We start from the raw sequence: 7,974 nt of genomic DNA, 5'->3' as shown, positions 1-7,974 counted from the left end.
AGAAGGGTCATTTAGGGCTATGCTATACACAGAAATTGTACTGCTTTCAGCATAGAGACATAGTTATATCTGTACAACCCTCAAGTGTGGACAGAATTATACTGCTATAAAGATGCTTATTTCTGTACAGGAAGGGCAAATAGTAGATATTTTCATACCCCTATAACTGAATCCCCACTATGAATTGTACTGGTATAATTATTTTGGTTAAAAAAAATCACATTCCCTAACCGAAATAATCAATATAAAAGCCATGTAGACTAGCCTGGTCTTGCAGATTTTGCAGTTCTGATGAAGGAAAAGCCTTCCACAGCAGTTGGGACTGCATGATCGGAACTTTAACTTTTAGCTTTGATGGAAAACTGTTTGGATCTGATTTAGGCCTATTCCATAGCAAATAACTACCCTTGCTATTTACTGTAATATTTTTATGATTAGTACATAAACCAACCCATCAGGTAATTGCAGTTAATTGGTAGGCTTTGCTCAGGACAAACCCAGTGCTGGCACATTATTATTTATATATTATCATAGGTGTGCCTGATACTTTACAGGTATAAAATAAAACAAGATCCTTGCTCTAAAGAATTTTCAATCTAAGATGCTGCATATAGATGTACATATAATGGCAGCCCTATCATGGACAGCATCAGGAGTGTTAAGAAAGGAATGAAGTGCGTGTAAGTCCTGTAAAGTCCTGTAAATGCAGGACTATGTGTAGACCCTTAGCTGGTGCTATACATTTTTCACATTCATGAACATTAAATGTCAAAGAAAATGTACTAGTTATCTGTATAACCACTGTACTATGTGTGCAAGAGGGAACAATCTGGTCACATAGTGAATAACTACATTGCATTTTTGGAAGGGAGAAGCACCAGTAAGAAGGAGGGTGAATGGGTCACGTGTCAAGTAAAAGCTAAGGAGGATGAATGGGTCACGTGTCAAGTAAGAGCTGTCATGAACACCAAACATGATGGTTTGCAAACTTCAGATCCTTTTTCGAAAAGAAAGTTAACAATCTATGTTATGACTTTCCTACAACCATCTTTCTTTTTTCTATACAACTCTCTATGCTTATACCTTTCTCCACTTACCTGCTAATATTGAACAAAATTCCCATTGGTTTCAATGGATGCATGATTAAACGAACACTATTTATTCTACTGGGCCCCATTCTGATCTGACACAGTAAATGAAACGTAACAACAATGCCAGTCCTGATCTTTACTACAACATTTTGTTGTCAACATTAGCTAAATAAATATTGCTAAATAGGCCAGGTCTATACTATCAACGTTCGTTGTTACTGTAATGTATGTCAGTTAAGGATTATTGATTATGATTATTTTATGACTTCTATTCCAGCAAAAGCCCTAGTGTAGATGCAGTTTTACCAGCATACAAGTGTTTTTGCTGGTATAGCTTAGTTCACTTGGGGAATCAGTATAAACTATACCAGCAAAAGCAATGTTTTCTGGTATAAACTATGTAGTTACATAAGAAATATTTGCCAGTACTACAACTATACCAATATATAGCCATATCAGCACAACTTTTCTAGTGTAGAGCTGGCCTATAAGTGTGATCGGAATCAAGATCTATATATGGCAGCGGTTCTCAACCTTTTTTTCCCAAGTACCACTCGGGTCAGGTACAGTCAGGTCAAGTACCGCTTCACCTGACTGTACCTGGCCTGAGTGGAACTCGGTAAATAAGCGGGGGGAACACTTTTGGTGGCGGCGGGGTTGCGTGGAGGGATCAATGCCTGCCACCGAAACCCTGCTGCCGTTTGACCGTTTTCGGCGGCAGGGTGGGTGGGACTTTCGGCGGCAGTGGGCTTTCTCGGTGGCAGCAGGGGGGGGATTCGGCGGCGGCAGGGTTTCTCGGCGGTGGCAGGGGGGGGATTCGGCGGCGGCGAGCTTTCTCGGCGGCGGCGGGGGGGGGGATTCGGCGGCAGAATTGGCGGCGAGGTTTGCCTCGCGTACTATCAAGCCGTCTTCCGCGTACCACCAGTTGAGAACCGCTGATATATGGTATTTATATAGTGCCAATCACCATAATCAGCACTGAGTGTACGAGCCAAACCTTCCTCCTGCTGCCCCTTCTGTCTGAATTTTTTTTATCCCTCAATACAACCTTTCAGCTATTGGGTGTGTGGAATAACATGCTATTTAAAAAGTAGGAACTCCTGGGATGAGAAAGACACATCATGGGGGAATACCTGATGGCACTGGAGTTCTGACCTTGATATTGAAGGCCTTGTCTACACTAGGAAGTTTTGTCGACAAAAGTCAGCTTTTGTCGACAAAACAGTCCTAGTGTACACACTACAATGACTGTTTTGTCAACAAAACAGCCCTGTTTTGTCGACAAAATAAAACCACCAAGACAAGAGGCATAGAGCCTTTTTTGCCAAATTTCTGTCATTAGTGTCAGTGTAGACACTACTGTCTATGTTGCATTAAACGGCCTCTGGAAATGTCCCACAATACCAATCCTGACCACTCTGGACATCTGTTTGCACTCCACTGCTCTGCAGCCACCCGCCCCTCCCTCTTTACAGTCGCAGGAAGTTTTGAAATTTTTGTTCCACTTCCTGCTTAGTCAGCATAAAGAGCTTGCATCTCATCTTCCCAGGTGACCATGGCGGCTCCACGCAGCAAACGCTCTCCCGTTTGGAGCACACCAGAGCTGCTGGACCTGATCAGCATTTAGAGAGAATCAGCCAGCTCTGCTCTAGCCAAAGGAACTTTGATACCTACAGCCAGATTTCTCGTGCTATGGCAGAGAAGGGCTATGAATGAGACATGCTGCAGCGCTCAGCTAAAATCAAAGACCTGCAGCAGAACTACCATAAGGCCAGAGAGGCAAACTGTTGCTCTGGTGCAGAGCCAATGAGATGCCAATTCTACAAAGAGCTGGAAGCCATCCTTAGCGGGGACCCCACATCCACACCCAAGATGCCTATAGACACCTTCGTGGCCCTAGGGCCACCGGATACCAGACTAAACCCCGACGAAGAGGTAATCAATGAGGAAGTGGAGCTGGAAGATGATCCAGAGCTAGGAAGCAGCTCAGTTGCTGAGGTTGGGAGTCAGGAGCTGCTCTCCACCCCAGAAGCATACAGCCAGTCCCAGCCCTTCAGCTCAGGCACTCAGGATGCAGGAGAGGAGAGCACTGGTAAGTGTTTGGAAGCTGATGCTGCTTTTGTACAGGAGGCATGAGGGTCCTCAGCTTGCCTAAAACATACAGGTATTTGAAGAGATAGAAACGTACAGGAGTAGTGTGTTTGCATGTGCTTTCCCATTCCCTTGAGCATCTAGGCAGTACGGCTGAGAAGCACGTTAATGCACGCTGAGACTTTGCGGGTATCCTCTGGTGTGACCTCAAGGAAACTTTCTTGGAGGTACTCCCTGATTCTCTGCCTCAGATTCCTCGGCAGAGCAGCTGTGTTTCTTCCCCCATTGTGGGATACTTTCCCACACCAATTGGAAATCACATGAGCGGGGACCAAAGCAGCACACAGTCATGCAGCATTTGAAGCTGCTCGCCTGGAAGAGATGCATCCTAGCATCCTTGCTGACTCTTAAGTAGCAAGATATCAGCTTCTATGGCTCCTGACTGTGGAGAATGGTGCCACAATTTGAAATTTGTTTTCCCAGTGCACCTGCACGTATGCCCCAAGCAAGCACCCACCCAGAACCTCGACCTGCGTGCATGATCTTGCCCTGCTCCCAAACTCACCATTCCCAGGCTGATCAAGGAGCTGTGCTCTGTGCAGGGGAACAATGAGAATGAGGTGTGTTTCACTGTGAGTCAAGTGAACTGTTAGGGCACTGACAATAATGGTTCTGTTCATTGTTTCTTGTTCTTACACAGATGTGACCTTCGCAGCCAAGACCCCTATGCTGGCGGACCGCCTCCAGCAATCCCAGAGAACCAAGGAGATGTTCCAGGAACTCCTCCAATCCTCTGAGGCATCCAAAAGAGAGAAAAGGGTGATAATCAGTGTCAGAATCGTAGAAGATGGACAGACAGGAATGGAAGGAAAACCAGCAGAGAATTTTCACTGTCCACGAGTGCATGATCAAGGCCATGGAGGAGCAGACAGAGCTTCTAAAGACAACAGTGTCATTGAAGACACAGTTCATACAAGCTTGGCCCCCCCCTGCAGCTGCAACAGAACTTCTTTCTCTGCATTCCACCAACTCCCCCAATGCATTCCTACCAAAGTCACAGACTGTCCCGCTACCCTCTTCATTCTACACCTTCAGACAGCTATGGGAATGACAGCTGGACTTACATGCAGCTATCATAGTTATCACTGACCCACACACCCCACTCTCTCCTCTCCAGGATTTGTTTGTGTTGTGCGCAGTTTGGTGTTTAATAATAAAAGTGAATTCTCAGAACAATAAGCACTGTTTATTTCTGTGTTCACATGAGATTTGCACCTCCGCCTATGCACATCTATAGCTGTATAGCAGTATAATGTCACAGTGAAGTTTAAAAAAAATTATGGGTTCACATTGTCAAAACGGGCCCTCAGTGCCTCCCTTATCCATATGGCTCCCCGTTGCACTCCCCTAAAGCCCCTGGCATCTGGCTGTTCATATGCAGATGCAAGACGATCCGCCTCAGCGGTCCACCCAGGGACAAACTTCTCGCCCTTAGCTTCACACAAAATATGTAGCACACAACAGGTGGCTATAACCACAGGAATATTGTCCTCATTTAAGTTCAGCCTGCCATAAAGGCATCTCCAACACACCTTTAACCTGCCAAATGCACATTCAACAGTCATTCGGCACCTACTCAGCCTGTTATTGAAGCGCTCCTTCCTGCATTAGTGGGTAGGCTGAGTCTCCCAGGATCACTATGGGCATCTCAACATCCCCTATTGCAATGTTTTCATCTGGGAAAAAGATCTTTGCTTATAGCTTCTGGTACAGGCCTGTGTTCCTGAAGATACAAGCATCATGCACCTTTCCCAACCAACCAGCGCTGATATCAGTGAAACGCTCCCGATGATCCACGAGCGCCTGCAGTACCATAGAGAATATCCCTTCCTATTGATGCACTCAGTCGCAAGATGTTCCGGAGCCAAAATTGGGGTGTGTGTCCTATCTATTGCCCCACCACAGCTAGGGAATCCCATTGCTGCGAATCCTTCCACTATTTTACGCACATTGCCCAGAGTCACAGTCCTTCACAGCAGAATTCAATTAATGGCCCTGCACACTTGCGATAATGCAGCCCCAGTGGTGGACTTGCCGACTCTAAACTGATTAGCAACTGACCAGTCACAGTCTGGAGTTGCCAGCTTCCACACGGCAATTGCCACGCGCTTCTCCACCGACAGGGTAGCTCTCATTCTGGTGTCCTTGCACCACAGAGCAAGGGCCAGTTCTGCACAGAGTTCCATGAAGGTGGCTTTGTGCATTCGAAAGTTCTGTAGTCACTGGTCATCATCCCAGACCTGCGTAACGATGCGATCCCACCACTCAGCACTTGTCTCATGCACCCAGAAGCGGCGGTTCACTGAGTGCAGATGCTCCACAAATGACAACAGTAATGCGGCGCTGTTTGTCTGCATGTCACTCAGCAGGTCAGGCTCCTTGGATTCCTGTTCCGATTCGGAGCTCCTGATATACTGTGCAACTAGCTGTGATGTGTTAAGAACACTGAAAGCAACAGTGGAGAGTAGTGCAGGATCCATCTTTTCAGATTCAGATGGCGGGTGCACAGGAAATGGTGAGGAGCCGTTGAAAAAAGGCTTGAGTCACTACAAGCAATGCAATGAATGACGGCACAGAAATGCATTGCACCATGGGACACTGAGCCAGCACCCAAGGTGCTCTGTGCTTCTCTCCCCCATCCCAGAATTTCTAGCGGCAGAAGCTGCCGAGATGCACGGTGCGATAGCTGCCCACAATGCACTGCTCTCACTGCCAATACTCCAGCGCCAAGCGTGGAAGTTTTTTTGCGATAAAATGAGTGCTGTGTGGTTGAGGCGAGCGCTTAGCGCTTTTTTATCACCAATATAACTACTGTTGACAAAACTTTCTAGTGTAGACATAGCCTGTATGTAGGTGAGAGGGAGTTAATTTCCACACTGAAAAAAAAGCCAAGAAGAAATCAATCCTTTCTTCTAGCTGTAAGGTTGGTGGAAACTGAACATTCCTTTCTTTGGGGGCAGTGAATAGTTTGAGTAAGTCTGAATCACAGGTTTTATGGAATTTGTGACTAAAATAGCTCTGTAATCTTGTGTTATGCCTGGCATGGAAGTCCTGCCCCTCTCTCACCTTTATCTGAAATCAAACTGTTCGTCACATTCCTTCCTTGCACAACATCAGCTCATTGTGATGCAAGCTAGATAGTGATTAATACTTTTTTATGAGGTTGGTTCCAGTGAGTGACTTGAGATTAAATCACCCTGTCTGTCTCAGAAAGCATGAAGGCACACCCCACTGTGTGGAACTTCAACAACTCCAGGAATGCAAGAGAAGAAGAAAAAAAGTTCTTAAAAGAAACCTAATAAAATGTGTAGCAATAACATCACATGCATGGTGGTTTCAAGTGCTGGGAGCTTCCTGGAGGCCATTTCACATCAGAAGAAGGTCAATTCAATTGCTCCACAAATCCTTGCAAAGGCTGTTCTCCTCTGTCACTTCCACTCTCTTCTGCACCTTCCCATGGTCTGGCAGAGCTGAGCAAGTTGCTTGCAGAAGATAGCAGGCATGGAAAGAGAAAAACAGGTTGAGCTGCTGCCTTGGAAAATGATAGAATTAGAGACTTGGTGCCACCCTGGCTCACACTATGGTATTTCCACTGACTTCTATTTACATCAGTGTGAGAGAAGAATCAGGCTCTAGACAGGGGTAAGAACTAGCATGTCATCTAAGCATTCCCTTTTGCCAGTGCAAAGAAAACAAAGAAGAGACAGAGCATAAGACTTGAAATGGATGCCTATTGATTTGCAGGCAAATACTCAACTCAACATTGAACAATATCCTCTGTACTTATCAACACTTGTCTGGCTGAGTTGAACCAGAGTGAGAGCTGCAGTTTCTTTGTAAGTGAACTTTGTAAGTGTGCCCAGTATGTTGCATCGGTTTAACTAAATAATTTTACACTGATTTAAATCAAACTGGTGCAACTTCTGCGAGTATACAAGGCTTTAAAATTTGCATGACTCTGATATGTCTGACAGATGGATCACAGAATCATAGGACTCAAGGGACCTTGAGAGGTCATTTAGTCCAGTCCCCTGTACTCATGGCAGAAATAAATCTTATCCAGATCATCCCTGACAGATGTTTGTCTAACTTGCTCTTTAACATCTCCAATGACAGAAATTCCAGAGCCTCCCTAGGCAACTTGTTCCAGTGCTTAACTACCTGACAATTAGGAAGTTTTTCCTAATGTCCAACCTAAGCCGCCCTTGCTCCAATTTAAGGCCACTGCTTCTTGTCCTATCCCCAGAGGTTAAAGAGAACAATTCACCGCCCTCCTCCTTGTAACAACCTTTTATGTACTTTAAAATTGTGATCAATCTATGAGTTGCCTCCTTTTCTGGTTTTGCTGCAGCTGACAGAGAAGAGTGGGTTGGCCAATAAATGCCAAGTATGTAGCTCTGTTCTATAACTATAATCTAATCGCATGCTTCAGGGGGTTGCCTGCAAAGGATAAAAAGGATTTTTTTCTTCCCAATATACAATCATAATCTGGGGAGGAAAATTTAGAGTTTGGCTATAACTAGGGGCAGGATACTGGTTTGAGTGGACCAGTGATCTGAGATGGTATCAGGAATTGTTTTAGATGCCTGGCTGCTGTGTCTTGCTCACACGCTCAGGGTCTAAGTGATCCTCAGATTTGGGGTTGGGAGGAAAGGAATTTACCCACAGGACAGATTGGAAGGGACCTTGAGAGTTTTTCCCTTCCTCTTCAGAATGGACCATTGATCACCTC

The sequence above is a fragment of the Emydura macquarii genome, unplaced genomic scaffold (assembly GCF_026122565.2).
Source record: "Emydura macquarii macquarii isolate MOO-44397 ecotype Brisbane River unplaced genomic scaffold, CSIRO-AGI_Emac_v2 contig_1483, whole genome shotgun sequence".
NCBI classification, from domain to species: domain Eukaryota; kingdom Metazoa; phylum Chordata; order Testudines; family Chelidae; genus Emydura; species Emydura macquarii.
The sequence above is the reverse complement of the archived record's forward strand: the minus strand, read 5'-3'. Positions refer to the sequence as shown.